Here is a 13,354-nt window from a genome sequence, read left to right as displayed (position 1 = left end):
CATCAGTAATGGATAGTGCTTAACAGCATGAATTCTGGAGTCCAATTACCTGATTCAAATCCTGACTCTGTCAATTATAAACTATCTCTAAGTAAGAAAGTTATGTGACCTCTTCTTCCTCAGTTTCCCCATTGGTAAAATTGGGGATGGTCACAGTACTGATTCATAGGGTTGTGGTGAGGGTTGAATCAGTTAATGCATGTATGGTACTTAGAAAAGAACAGGGCACATGGTAAGCACTCGATAAATATTGACTATTATACCACCTAGCATGGTGGTAGCATGGTGGTAGGGTATAATATTCAGTCAATATTAATATTAATAGCCAATATTTATTGAGTGCTTACTATGTGTCCTGTTCTTTTCTAAGTTCTGTTATACCCTAGCATGGTGGTAGGGTATAATATTACACATCAAAATATATTTTAAGCATCAAAAACTATCATCAAAAGTTAAGCATCAAAAATATTTATCAACAGAAATGAATGAATGCCACTGCTCTCATTTAGACTCATTATCTTTGCTTCAACAATTGCAGTAGTCTCCTAACCGGGCTTACTTTCTACTAACCATCCCATCTCTCATTCCACTCATTCTGTGCACTGACATTAGGGTTATAACTTCTTGTATAGAAACACGAATGTGTGGTGTCACGCCATTGCTTAACACCATCCTGTGGATCTCAAACTTCACAGGGAGCCAGAGCAAAGTCCAAATGCTTCAGCAGAACGCAGGTGCATGAACGTGTCATCTGGCGATTGCCTACCTAGCTCTTCTCCCACCTCCACACTCCATTTACCTGCACTCCATTTACCAAACACACTGCACTCACAGACACACAACCTGCACTCCATTTACCAAACCACCGGCAGTTCTCAAATGAGCCACATTTCTTCATTCCTCTCCTGCCCAGAATGCCCTCCCTGTGCCCTGTCCAGCTGACAAAAATCATTTTCTTTTTACTCCAGCAACTACATCAAGTCCCAGATGTAGGCGCTTCGAGGCAGAGTTAGATGCATGTATTATTACAGCATTTATCAAATTACATTATAACTATTTATTTACATGTCCACCCCCACTTCCCCAGGCTCCTGAGAGCCAGATCGTATTTAGATTTGTATTTCTGGCAAGAAGCACGAGGGCTATGGAAGCTTAATATATATTTGTTGAATGGATGGTTAGTTTTAAGAAGTACCTAATAAACCTTGGTATTTGTATTTCCTTGAATCTTGTTTTGGTTGCTGCCTTTTTTTTTTTAATAGAAATAGTCACTGCTGCTTATGTTTACAAGTTTATTGAGTTCTAATTTTATCCTTTAATATGAAGATTGCTGGTATCATTCATTCCCTCATGCATTCATCAACAAATATTTATTGGGAAACACTTGTCAGATACTGGATTTGAAGTGAACAAATTAGACATGGCCCCTACCCTCATAAAACTTACAGTCTATTAAATCTATTACATATGAAGGACAGACTGACCTTGAACCAATAAACATATCCATGTAAAATAATCATTTGAAGTCAGCGTTGTAAAGGAAAAGAACAGGCTATAAAGAGGAAGAATAACAATAGAAACTTTTTTTTTTGAAATGGAGTCTCACTCTGTCACCCAGGTTGGAGTGCAGTGGTGCCATCTCGGCTCACTGCAACCTCCACCTCCAGGGTTCAAGCTATTCTCCTGCCTCAGCCTCCTAAGTAGCTGTGATTACAGGCACACACCCCCACACCTGGCTAATTTTTGTATTTTTAGTAGAGACGGGGTTTCACCATGCTGGTCAGGCTGGTCTCGAACTCTTGACCTCGTGATCCACCCAACTCCGCCTCCCAAAGTGCTGGGATTACAGGTGTGAGCCACTGTGTCCGGTCGGGACCTAATTTAGATAGAACAGTTAGGGAAGTTTCTTTGAAGAAGTTACATTAGAGACAACACTAAAAGATGGGTAGGAGTAAGCCATGCAAACTCATGGAGAAAGAGCATTCGAGGCAGAAGGAACAGCATGTGTGAAGACCTTAAGCAAGTGGAAGGCAGCTGCTGAGGCTGGGGCCTGGGAGATGGGGGCTGGGAGTAGACAAGCCTAGGGAAGTTGTCAGGGTCCAGATGATGGGGTAGTTCATAGGGAAGACACTGAAGGTTTAACACGTGGGAGTGACAGGACCCTCTGGCGGGGCTCTGCCTGTGAGCACCACACAGCACCCTGAGGATGTGTGTGCTACTCTAGGTTTCAGTGGAGAAAAAAGCAAGTGACAACCCTTCTGTCCCTACTCAGCAAAAGCTCTGATCACCAGCCCTCTTCTCCTGACCATACAGAAGAAAAATAATGGAAGTGCATTTCAAGGGTCACCTGTGAGAAGACCCTGAGCTGCCCTGGCTGTTCAGGTGGAAGTTGTCCTCTTCCTCAGTGACCTCGGCTGTTGGAAGACATGGCTGGGCAGACAGAATCTAAGAGTTCTTCCAGGTGCAACGGAAGTCCCTGGAGCTCAGTGACAGAAACCGGTATCCAAAGGCAGATGCCACCCTGGGGAGGAGGACTTTGGAAGTTCCTGGAAGGCTGTAACACCGCCCGGAAGGCTCCTCTCTCCCACATATTCACAAAGCTCCATGGTGAGCCAGGCCCTGCTGGTCTTGCAGTGTCCACCTATGATGCGAAGTAAACAGTGCCACGCCTCAAGCTGTCCCCAGCCTTGCCCGTGCTCCCACTACCAAACGAGGGAACACTGGGATTGCCCCAGCAAGGTGTTATTTATGTCAGGCTGGGGCCACTGTGACTCCCAGCAATTATTACTTTCTAGGTGCCCTTACAGACCCCCCCCACTTCCCCCTGAATATACCAGAGTGTGAACACCCCCTCCCTCTCCACAGCCCCCCACAGTGGGGTTCGGGTGGGCAGGGAGGTGGCTTCATCCCTCTATGTGCAGCCCTTGGAGACCTACTTAGGCTATTTGTCACTCAGGCTTCAAGCTGCCAGCCGAGGAGGGGAGCTGAGAAGACTCTATAATGAGATCTTTGCGCTGTAATTAAGCGCCAGGCTTTGTTTTACACCTATCTTTCCCACCTCCCCCAATCCTATTGCCAAGCTCCTCTAGGCAGTGAGTGAGTGGGGAGTGTCCGCTGCTCTGCGATTACCCCCCAAGTGGCAGGTGGCAGGGAGCTCCTCCGCCTGCAGTCTGCGCCCCACCCCCAGGCTTCCCCCACCACCAGTCTTAAATAAGGCAGTGCCATTTCTGTCCTCGAACTGGGTTTCACCCCAGAAAGCCACTTCACTTCTTATAAGGCTACCTCCTTTTAACCCTTTGGTTGCAGGGCCTCTGGGGTATCCATTTCTTTCTTTTGACATGTTCTTTTTCCTGAAAGTTTCAGCAAACCCCAACAGCAGAGGGGGTGAGGAAAAGGAAAAGAGAAGTCAGGGCAGAAGGAGCACTGTTGTTAGAGGACAGGAAGGGCCTGTCTTCTCTCTGGTCCTCCACACAAAATCGGGGCTTTCTTCTCAAACATCCCAGCTCCCAAATACATGCAGTAGCTTCTGCTGACGGGACTGTGTCACTGTGATCTTCACATCTGAGCCTGAAGTTTAGCCTCGCTGAAGAAGCTCCCGATTGGGAGTCAGAGAACACGCGTTGGAGCTCCTCCTTGACCCAGCCGCGCTTTTGGACAACACTTCAGGTCTTCCGCCTGGGTTTCCCCCTCTGTACGATGAGGAGAGGATGGGAAGGGGCGGTGCTGGCCTGGGTGATCTCGGTGGATACCGTGGGAGTCTGCAGAGGCCACAACATAACCTCTGCCTGCTTTCCCGGGGCAGCCCTCGGAGAAAGCCCTTCCCCGGGGCGGGGCGGGGCCTAGGCGGGGGCGTGGTCTGGCCGGTGGGTGAGCCCCGACGTGGGCGGGGCCGCGGGGCTTTCGGGAACCCGGGCGAGGGCGCCGCTTCTGCGGCCGGGAAGAGCGAGCCCAGGCGCCGGCGGTGCGGGGAGGCGTCCCAGAGGTGAGCGCCCTGCAGCGGCAGGGGACGGGCCGGGGCCCTAAGTCGCAGGCGGCGCAGGGCGGGGACGCGGCTGCCAGCGGCGGTCAGACGCCTCTCCACCCTCCTCCCGGGCTGTTCCGGTCTGTTTCTCCAGTCTATTTCCAATTTCCCTATTTCCCAGAGAGGCGGCACTCCCTGCCCCACAGCACCCCCGAGACGTGGAGTCCCTCGGCCCAGGGCTGGGGTGAGGGTGTCATGCGGATGGCCTGTGCCTGGCAGGTTGGAGACCTTGGCAGTGACCAAGTCACTCACATCCCTGCCTTGAAACAGAGCGGGTCTCTCTTGTGCAGTCTGTCACCCTCGCCCCCACCCTGTGGAAGAGGCTGGTGGCTTGTCCCCAGTCACTTGATTCCTTGGAAAAGGAAGTCAGAGGGCCACCTCCAGCAGGGCCATGGAAATCCCAGAAAGTCACTGATCTGCTCGACAAAAAGCCCTGAACACCCCACCCCACAACACCAGGCAGTGTACCCTGGCCAAGACTCCGTGGTAAATATTGCTGGCCTTTATGTTGAGAGAGGGGGAAACAAGTCTGCCTGTGAAGATCATCACCCAGTGCCTACGCTCCTGTGAAACCACAATTGGAAAGCCGTTTCCTAAGGGGCGAGGGTGGGCGTGGGACGACACCGTGGCTTAGGTGGTCAGCGGTGGTGGGAGTGAGGGTGCTTGCCCCAGGAAGGTGCTGAGGCCCTGTTGGGTGGGAATCGATGGCAGTGGCTCAGAGGAGGGAGAGCAGTATTGTTACCTAGTGTTAGGAACACATACACCAAGCACCATGAACTGCAAACAAGCAGAGTAACCCCAGTGTCCTTCAGATACTGTTGCTGAGCAGTGACCTAATCAATGAGGTGCTGTCTGGACGGCAGGTGCATCTGTAATGCTGCCCTCTTGCTCAGTGCCTGGAAGAGGCATTGGTGACTCCCCGCTGTGCTAGGGGTAGCTCCCATGCAGGAGCAGTCAGGTTCTTGCAGGGCCTGTGTGGTTTCATCAGTTTTCTCTGCGTTTACCCAGCCCCTCTGAATTCTGAATAGTGTGTCCAAGAGTCTTGGACTCCTTGACTCACTTCACCCTTGTTCTTGTGTGCAGAAAACAATTCCCGATGAGCCATGCACAGCCAGTCAGAAGGGAAACCCTGGAGCAGACCCTGGGAGAAGTTCTGTGGGGCTAGATGCTAATTATTCAGTTACTGGATTGTGGGAAAATTCCAGGGGAGGTCCCAGAGGAGGGACTGGGCAAAAGCTAATTACCAAGCAGTACAAAAATAATGTGTATTTCTTTCCTTTTTTTTTTTTTTTTTTTTTTTTTTTTTTGAGATGTAGTCTTACTCTGTCACCCAGGCTGGAGTGCAATGACACGATATCTTGGCTCACTGCAACCACTGCCTCCTGGGTTCAAGAGATTCTCTTGCTTATGCATCCCAAGTAGCTGGGATTACGGGTGCCCACCACCACACCTGGCTAATTTTTGTATTTTTAGTAGAGACAGGGTTTCACCATGTTGGTCAGGCTCATCTCAAACTCCTGACCTTAGGTGATCTGCCAGCCTAGGCCTCCCAAAATGTTGGAATTACAGGTGTGAGCCAGCATGCTGGGCCAAAAATAATATAAATTTTAACAATCAGTATGACCATGCCTGTGCACATGGGCTTCATTATCAGTCCGACTGATTCTTCCTTCCAAAATGATGGCAGAGGATCACCCCTTTGGACGTTTACAGCTCTGAGCAAAGCAAAAAGCATTTAGATGCCATTGTCTGAATGCAAAACCAGTCCTGCCAGGTTTTCAGTGTGGTTTCTGGGGAGGGAGCACCTCTCCTGAGAAAGGTGTTTCCAGCACAGTGCCTCTGTTGTTTGTTCCTGTGCATCAGGAAGTTTGGCTCTGCTGAATGTTGCAAGCAAAACTCTCCTGTTTATTTGTCTCTGCATGCTCACAGACTTAGACAGCAGACAACACTGGAATGTCCACTTACTGCAACCAGGTGGTTTTATTTCACTCTTAGCATTGTGGGAAATAATTTAGAAGGCAGATTCAAACCGCCAATGAGATCTCTGAAACTTAAGTGATTCCCACCCTTGGTCCCTTAATGTGTGAGCCACAGCATAGAGTGTCTTCAGCTCTCTTGAGACAAACCCAAGTGTGAGGTATAGTCCCTGCTGACCAGAAGCTCCTGGGTCTAAGTGGGAAGACAAAACCAGCACCTGTGAAACAATGAGAGAGCAATTAAGCGTCAAAGTATGTGACAGCATCTGCTAGCTCGAAGAAGACAACTAGTTCGGACTGACTGGGAAAGGAAGCGAGGGCTCCACAGAGCCAGCTGGTGTTCAGCTTGACTTAAGAATGATCATCAGGGCTGGGCCACGCCCGGGGAAGGAAGCATGAGGATATATGAAGCTCAGAATAAGCAAAGACACTTGCTGCCCAGAGCCAATTCAAATTCCTGCCTTCCAGGAATTCTGGCTATGGGTCCTACCACTCTCTTCCTGCACCTAGCCATACTGTCCTCCTTAAAGGATTTTAACCGTGCCTTTTTTTTTTTTTTTTTTGAGATGGAGTCTCACTCTGTCACCCAGGCTGGAGTGCATTGGTGCAATCTTGACTCACTGCAACCTCTGCCTCCTGGGTTCAAATGATTCTCCTGCCTCAGCCTCCCAAGTAGCTGGGACTATAGGTGTGTGCCACCATGTGTGGCTAATTTTTTGTGTTTCTAGTAGAGACACGATTTCACCATGTTGGCCAGGCAGGTCTCAAACTCCTGACCTCAGGTGATCTACCTGCCTTGGCCTCCCAAAGTGCTGGGATTACAGGCATGAGCCACCGTGCCCGGCCTGACCATACCTTTCTGGTGTGCCTTCTTCACTTTATGTCTACTCTCCTGCACTCAAGTTGCTCTGCTGAGCAACCCTCTACATTTTTTAAGAAGCGGCTCAAATAGCACTTTCTCAGTGAAGACTTCCGTGGCTGGCCCCTGCTGCAGTCTTTGAGCAGAGTTGGAGGCTTTCTGCTTTGTCCTCCACTGCTCCTTGCATAGACCTCTGCTGAAGCTTCGCATTGTCCATAGGAGTTAAGGGGTCTTTGGCCCACTCACTGAAGCAGAGCTGTGTCTCACTTACCTGGGGATCCCCTGAGCCAAATTTGGTGCCTAGCACATCAGAGGCATTTGATAAATGATTCTTGATGGAAATTCAAGCCCATATAGGGAAGAGTGAAGTGCTCCACCAACTTGGAGTAGAAGGTTTGGGTTATGTGTTATAAGGAGTCTCAGACTGGATAAATTAGGTGGAGCCAATTCCCAGAGGCCTTGAGGAGTTTTAATGTAATGTCATGGTGGTGCTGAAAACTCATAGCACCCCCTGCTGCGTTCACTATAGAATTCTAGAGTCTTCTTGATCTGGCCCCAGCATATCCTCTTTAGCCTCATCTTCCACCAGCTCCCACCTTGAGCCCACAAGTCTACCTTCTGAGCCACTCCAGCCCCAGGGAGCTCCCCAGGCTTGGGCTCTCTCTTCTCCTTTGACCATGCTGTTTGGCAGCCTTAGCCAGGAATGCCTACTGCTCTCCCTAGCTAATTCCTGATCATTAGGACTCCAGATTTGAATCCCCTATGTGCAGAGGCCCCTCAGGCTGGGTTTTCAAGTTCTCCTCTGTGCTCCCTAGCACTCTGCACAGCCTCTAACGGCATTTATCACACCATCTTATGGCTGCTGGTTACTTGACCATCTCCCTGCTGGTTAGCTCCCTGAAGGCAGTGATTGGATTAATCCTTGATGTATCCCCCATCAGCTAACATTGTTCCTAGAAGATGGCGCCCAATAAGTGTGCATTGGATGGTAGGCTGAACCAGGGTAATAAAAATATTAGAAGAAGGACAAATCTAGAGACATCTGGAAGGGGAAAGCTAGAATTTGGTGATTAGTTATATATGAAGAGTGTATTAGTCTGTTCTCAAATTGCTAATAAGACATTCCTGAGTCTGAGTAATTTATAAAGGAAAGAAGTTTAATGGACTCACAGTTCCACATGGCTGGAAAGGCCTCACAATCATGGTGGAAGGCAAGGAGGAGCAAAGTCACATCTTACATGGCAGCAGGCAGGAGAGCGTGTGCAGGGGAACTCCCATTTATAAAACCATCAGACCTCGTGAGACTTATTCATTGTCATAAGAACAGCCCGGGGATGCCAGGCGCGGTGGCTCAAGCCTGTACTCCCAGCACTTTGGGAGGCTGAGGCGGGTGGATCACGAGGTCAAGAGATCGAGACCATTCTGGTCAACATGGTGAAACCCTGTCTCTACTAAAAATACAAAAATTAGCTGGGCATGGTGGCACGTGCCTGTAATCCCAGCTACTCGGGAGGCTGAGGCAGGAGAATTGCCTGAACCCAGGAGGCGGAGGTTGTGGTGAGCCGAGATCGCACCATTGCACTCCAGCCTGGGTAACAAGAGCGAAACTCCGTCTCAAAAAAAAAAAAAAAAAAAAAAAAAAAAGAACAGCCCGGGGAAGACACACCCCCACGATTCAATTACCTCCCACTTGGTTCCTCCCAAACACATGAGAATCATGGAAGCTACAATTCAAGATGAGATTTGGGTGGGGACACAGCCAAACCATATCAGAGAGTAAGGGGCAAGTTTCCTTAAAACCTATGAGGCAGGTGGAGATGGTATCCTGAAGGGGTAGGATTCTCTGGCCTGGGGAGAGGTCCACCTATATGTCTCTGAGTGTTTATGCAAAAATGGTTTTGCTTCCTGAAGGATTTTCAAATTTTAAAATATTAAGTCACTTTGAGACATATTGAGTCTGATGTTAAAATGGGAATGTCCTAGCGTCAGCTGAAATACACACTTTGAGTGCAGGCGATGTCAGGCGTAGAAAAAGATTTTGGGAGCATGGTGGCAACAGTTTAATTTGTGAAAGCAAATGTAGTCACTAAGGGAAGAAGCATAATGCAGAGAACAAGGTCTTGGGGAAAACTGGAAGCTGTGGAGGCAGGAAAAAGAAAAGGATCTGTTGGAAAGTAGAATGACAGAAAGATAGGGGAAAAAATCAAGAGGCCCAAAGAAGAGATATTTCCAAAAGAAATAGGTGGCCAAAGCTGCCCAATACTAAAAAAACAAAAACAAAAACAAAAGCAAACAAACAAAAAAAATGAGATTCAAAAAAGAGAGAAGAGGTTGGTACAGTGGTTCATGCCTGTGATACCTTGAGAGGTCAAGGCAGGAGGATTGCTTAAAACCAGGAGTTCAAGACCAGTCTGGGCAACATAGTGAGATCCGCCCCCCCATACCCCCATACACACACACACACACACACACACACACACACACACACACACACACACATTTTAAAATTAGTTGGGCATGGTGGCACATGCCTATAGCCCCAGCTACTCCTGAAGCTGAGGTGGGAGAATCACTTGAACTCAGGAGTTCAAGGCTGCAGTGACCTCTGATTGCACCACTTCACTCCAGTCTGGGTGACAAAGTGAAACCTGGTCTTAAAAAAAAAAAAAAAGAAAAGAAAAGAAAAGAAAAGAAAGGCAGTGGAAATGTTGGGTGGTGATTTTCGACTTCTCTGAGGACTTTGACCATAAAAGAAAGAAGGGAGGAGTGGTCTGCTTGATCACACTAGGGAAGGAGCCCATTTATGCTAAAGGAATATAGATAAATATTTATATTGTTCACATTGGTTGTATTTTATGTAAACCTCCCTCTCCTCTGTTCTCCTCCCCTGCAAGTGTCACATAGAACTTTCTTTCTGGGGAATTGCCAAAGTCATGGTATTGCTAAATCCAGTGACAGGGTGTCGCAACACTGAAATAATTGGTTCTCACCTCGCTGGCCTGTAATAAGCTTCCCTCAAATGCTTCCAGACAACTTTCCTTCCTAATAGTGCTAACCAGGCATTTTCTCTTGTGCTGTGCACAAATTAATCACAGCAATAATAGCAAATGCATAGATAGCACTTACTCTGAGCTAGAGATGATTCTGAGTACCTATGAGGGGTAAATCGTGAACCAGTATTCAAGCTCAACATATCTGGCTTCAGGGTCTGTGCATGTAAACCACTATACCAAATTCAAGATAAGTAAGTTTGTATTTTACCATAGATTGATGTTCATGTTCCTGACACTACTACAAGATTCAAAGTCCTGAAGCTACTAACGGCTTGTCCACAGTCACCAGACCAGGTATCTCTCTGGACCCAGATTCACTGTGGGTTTGACTAGCTTTAATAGTGAATAAGGCCAGGCCTGATGATGCATGCCTATAATCCCAGCACTCTGGGAGGCTGAGGCGGGCAAATCTCTTGATCTCAGGAAATGGAGACCAGCCTGGGCAACATGGCAAGACCCGCTTCTACAAAAAAATAGGAAAATTAGCTGGGCATGGTAGCATGTGCCTGATAGTCAACAAGTAATCTGCCACATGCAAAGTATTGCAAGGGACCAGAAAATATAAGCTATATTTTCCATCTCATTTACTCTTCATAACCATCCCGTTTCGTAGTCAGGGAAACTGGATTTGAACTCAGAAGACCATAATAAAGGTAAAACCAAAAACCACTTTTAGTCCTGAGTTTCTGTGATCTGATATTCTTCCTCATCTTGGTCAGATATATAAATGAGTTCAGATAGTTTCAAGACTACTTTTTATTTTTTTTCCCAACCTGTGAACCAAAAGGGTAGTGCGTATGAGTCTCTAGCATGCACAGATGTACAAGAAACACCACCTCTCCTCTATATTCTACATCTTAATATTGGTTTAGAGCCTTCATCTCATCTGGCTGGCAACCAGAGAAACCACCCCAGGTTATGCCATTGTGTCACAATTTCAGATCTTTTCTGCATTGCCACGATCCCAGGGACACGGATGCAGGTGTCTCCTGCTCCGGCATCTGGTCCACTCAGGTTGCCACTGAATGCACTCTTGTGCCTGTCTTGCCTAGCAAGTCCCCACTGCTTCTAGCCCACATAGCTAACTCACTGGGGTCCTGCCAGAGTCTGTCTTCCAGGGACCCACAAACCCCTTTTCCCTTCCTGTCTTCCTGTTTCTAGAGGCGTGCCTCTCTGCTTCTGCCCACCGGTACCCCCCACCTCTCTTCCCCCAACTTGGCAAAGCCTTTGTGGCCCCAACCTAAGGTCTTGTTTGTGAAATCGAAAGCCAGAAGAACCTGCAGGCTATTCCTGGCAGGGTTCTGACGTATACCTGCCCTGGGGCAATGACTAGGGAGCTGGCTGCAGAGGTGGAGGTGAGCCTGGGAAAGCAGAAATACAAGGAGAGGGGGGGAAAAGTTGTCTAATCTCAAAATATCTAGCCACAGACACAAGCTTCTCTGAGAGTAATTTCTTGAGGCAGGGAAAAAAGTTTAAAGCTAGGATATATGTAGATCCGTTTTTTATTGGTACATTAATAACATTATTTTCCACTATGTATCTTGAAGATCTTCTGTAACAGGCTTGCAAATTTGCCAGAATGAAGAAGGATTGTTGTGCTCCAGGGAGGATTGACCCTGGTCTGTGATTGCTGTCATGACGGTACTCAGCAAGTTTCCTTAGATAACTTTAGAGTTAACAAGGATATAAAAATGCTTCCAATTCAGACTCATCATCATACATATGCAGAAACTGAGGACAACAAAATTTAGGCTTGTCTAGGATGCTCAGACTGTGGCTGAAGGAGGACAGAACCAAGATTTACCCTCTCCCAGCCTGGCACTTTTGCCATGGTCTCGTATATCTTGGAAGTAACCATCACTAGCAAGTTGGAGCCAAGTCAACTAGCCGACTCCCTGTCCTGACTCAGAATGGAGCAGAGCCACCCTGGGCAGCCTGCCCAAGCAGATTCCACATGCAGTAAACCTCCTTCAGGTCCCAGGACTCTGGGCACAGGGTGGGGACCTGTGCTTCACAGCAGGGGCGTGCTCTCAGCCTCTCCGGTCCCTGCTCTGTCCCTCAGGCAACACCAGCGAAACCACCTTCCTCTCAGGGCGCCCTCATCCTGTCCTGAGTGCCCCCGCTTTCCTTCTCAACCTCTTCAGGGCTCACCTTGCATCAGGGGGTGTCTCCAGCATCTGCAGGGTGTGTTGGATTTTATCTGCCTGTGAAGCTTTCTCTTGATGTCTTTGCTAGCCCAGCACAGACTACACATCCCTCTCAGGACAGTTCTCAAGTGTTTGGTACTCTCTCTTCACGTTCCCATTCTGTGTCTAATTGATCAGTTTAATAGGGTTCCTAGTCTCTGATCACCAACCCCACCCCAGCTGTTTCCGATTTACATCACAATCCAAATGATTTTTGCAGTGCTTAGCAGATAGTCCCTGTCATTACTTCCAGGGATGCTATATTGGACTTCCCAACTCTCATCTGCTCCAGCTCCCTGACTTTACAGTTGCCCAGCTTTCCTGGCAATTGACTTTGCCCATCAATACGCAGGATTTAGCTGAGTAGCATCCAGGAAGGATGTCGGAGCCTCAGATGCTAATTTTCTAATTGAGAATATTGGCGCTGTCTGAACCTGGAGACAGGTAAGGGTGTTCACTTTCTGGGCGAGCTACCTTTTCCCGAGGATTTTAAATGTTATGCTAGTTGTTATTTTTAATAATCACTCAGACACAATTATTTCATTCAGATGCTTTAAAATTGTGTGCTAGAGAGTTATAATGGGCAGACAACGGGGAAGCCATTCTGAACCTAAACCATGTGGGTTTTCAACGTAACTGTTTTCAGAATATCAGCGCCTTTGCTTGCTGCTGTTTTTGTTGTTTTGTGGGGCTGGGACATAGACCTACAGACAGTAAAGAAAACAGGAAACTTTCAGGTAATTTCTCACTCATGCTAAAGAAACAAAATCACCCCAGTGCCTCGAGAATTTCCTTTCCCTCTCTCACTTTCCCCTTCAGTGGCTTCTAAAGGGAAAGCGTTTCTGGTGAGGTGTCCTTGCGTAAATGATGGCTGCCTACTTCAGCAAGCAGGAGCTGTCGGAGTATTAAGCATGGGTAGCTGGATCTTCTGGTTTGGGCACTGGAGGGTCCTTGCAGACTGTTACTGCCGGGGTGGGTAGCGGAGAGCTGGGGAGGTAGAAACGATTATTGCTGCGATTTTATAGGCAGTAAACTGATGCTCAGAGAGGTTCAGCACTTGCCCAAGCTCACACACCTACTATACTGTGGAGCTAGGATTTGAATCCAGCTACAAATCTAGCTGTCGTTGCAATGTCCAAAAGCGCTCTATTGCGCAAGCAGTGGGAACCTCCGCGCGGACCCGGCAGCCCCTCCCCGCCCTGCGGGTTCTCCCGCCGCGGCTCCGCGGGCTCCTCCCCTCGGTCCCCGCCCCTTTTGCG

General features: G+C 48.2%; 1 protein-coding gene across 5 annotated transcripts in view; it reads left to right on the top strand.

The window, feature by feature from the left end:
* The first annotated feature begins 3,394 nt into the window (after nucleotides 1–3,394).
* The window catches only part of TLR5 (toll like receptor 5), a 29,599-nt gene continuing 19,639 nt past the window's right edge, over nucleotides 3,395–13,354 (top strand). For 2 of the 5 annotated variants that reach the window (XM_010340916.3, XM_010340914.3), the window contains exon 1: nucleotides 3,902–3,982. The gene's annotated coding sequence lies outside the window, so the exon portion shown is untranslated. Of the gene's footprint in view, nucleotides 3,667–3,901; nucleotides 3,983–13,354 lie in introns of those variants that run through there. The other 3 variants (XM_010340917.3, XM_010340915.3, XM_074385239.1) reach the window with 2 other exon arrangements.

The sequence above is a fragment of the Saimiri boliviensis genome, chromosome 14, assembly GCF_048565385.1.
Source record: "Saimiri boliviensis isolate mSaiBol1 chromosome 14, mSaiBol1.pri, whole genome shotgun sequence".
Classification (NCBI taxonomy): Eukaryota; Metazoa; Chordata; class Mammalia; order Primates; family Cebidae; genus Saimiri; species Saimiri boliviensis.
This window is presented reverse-complemented; position numbering and strand designations above follow the sequence as displayed.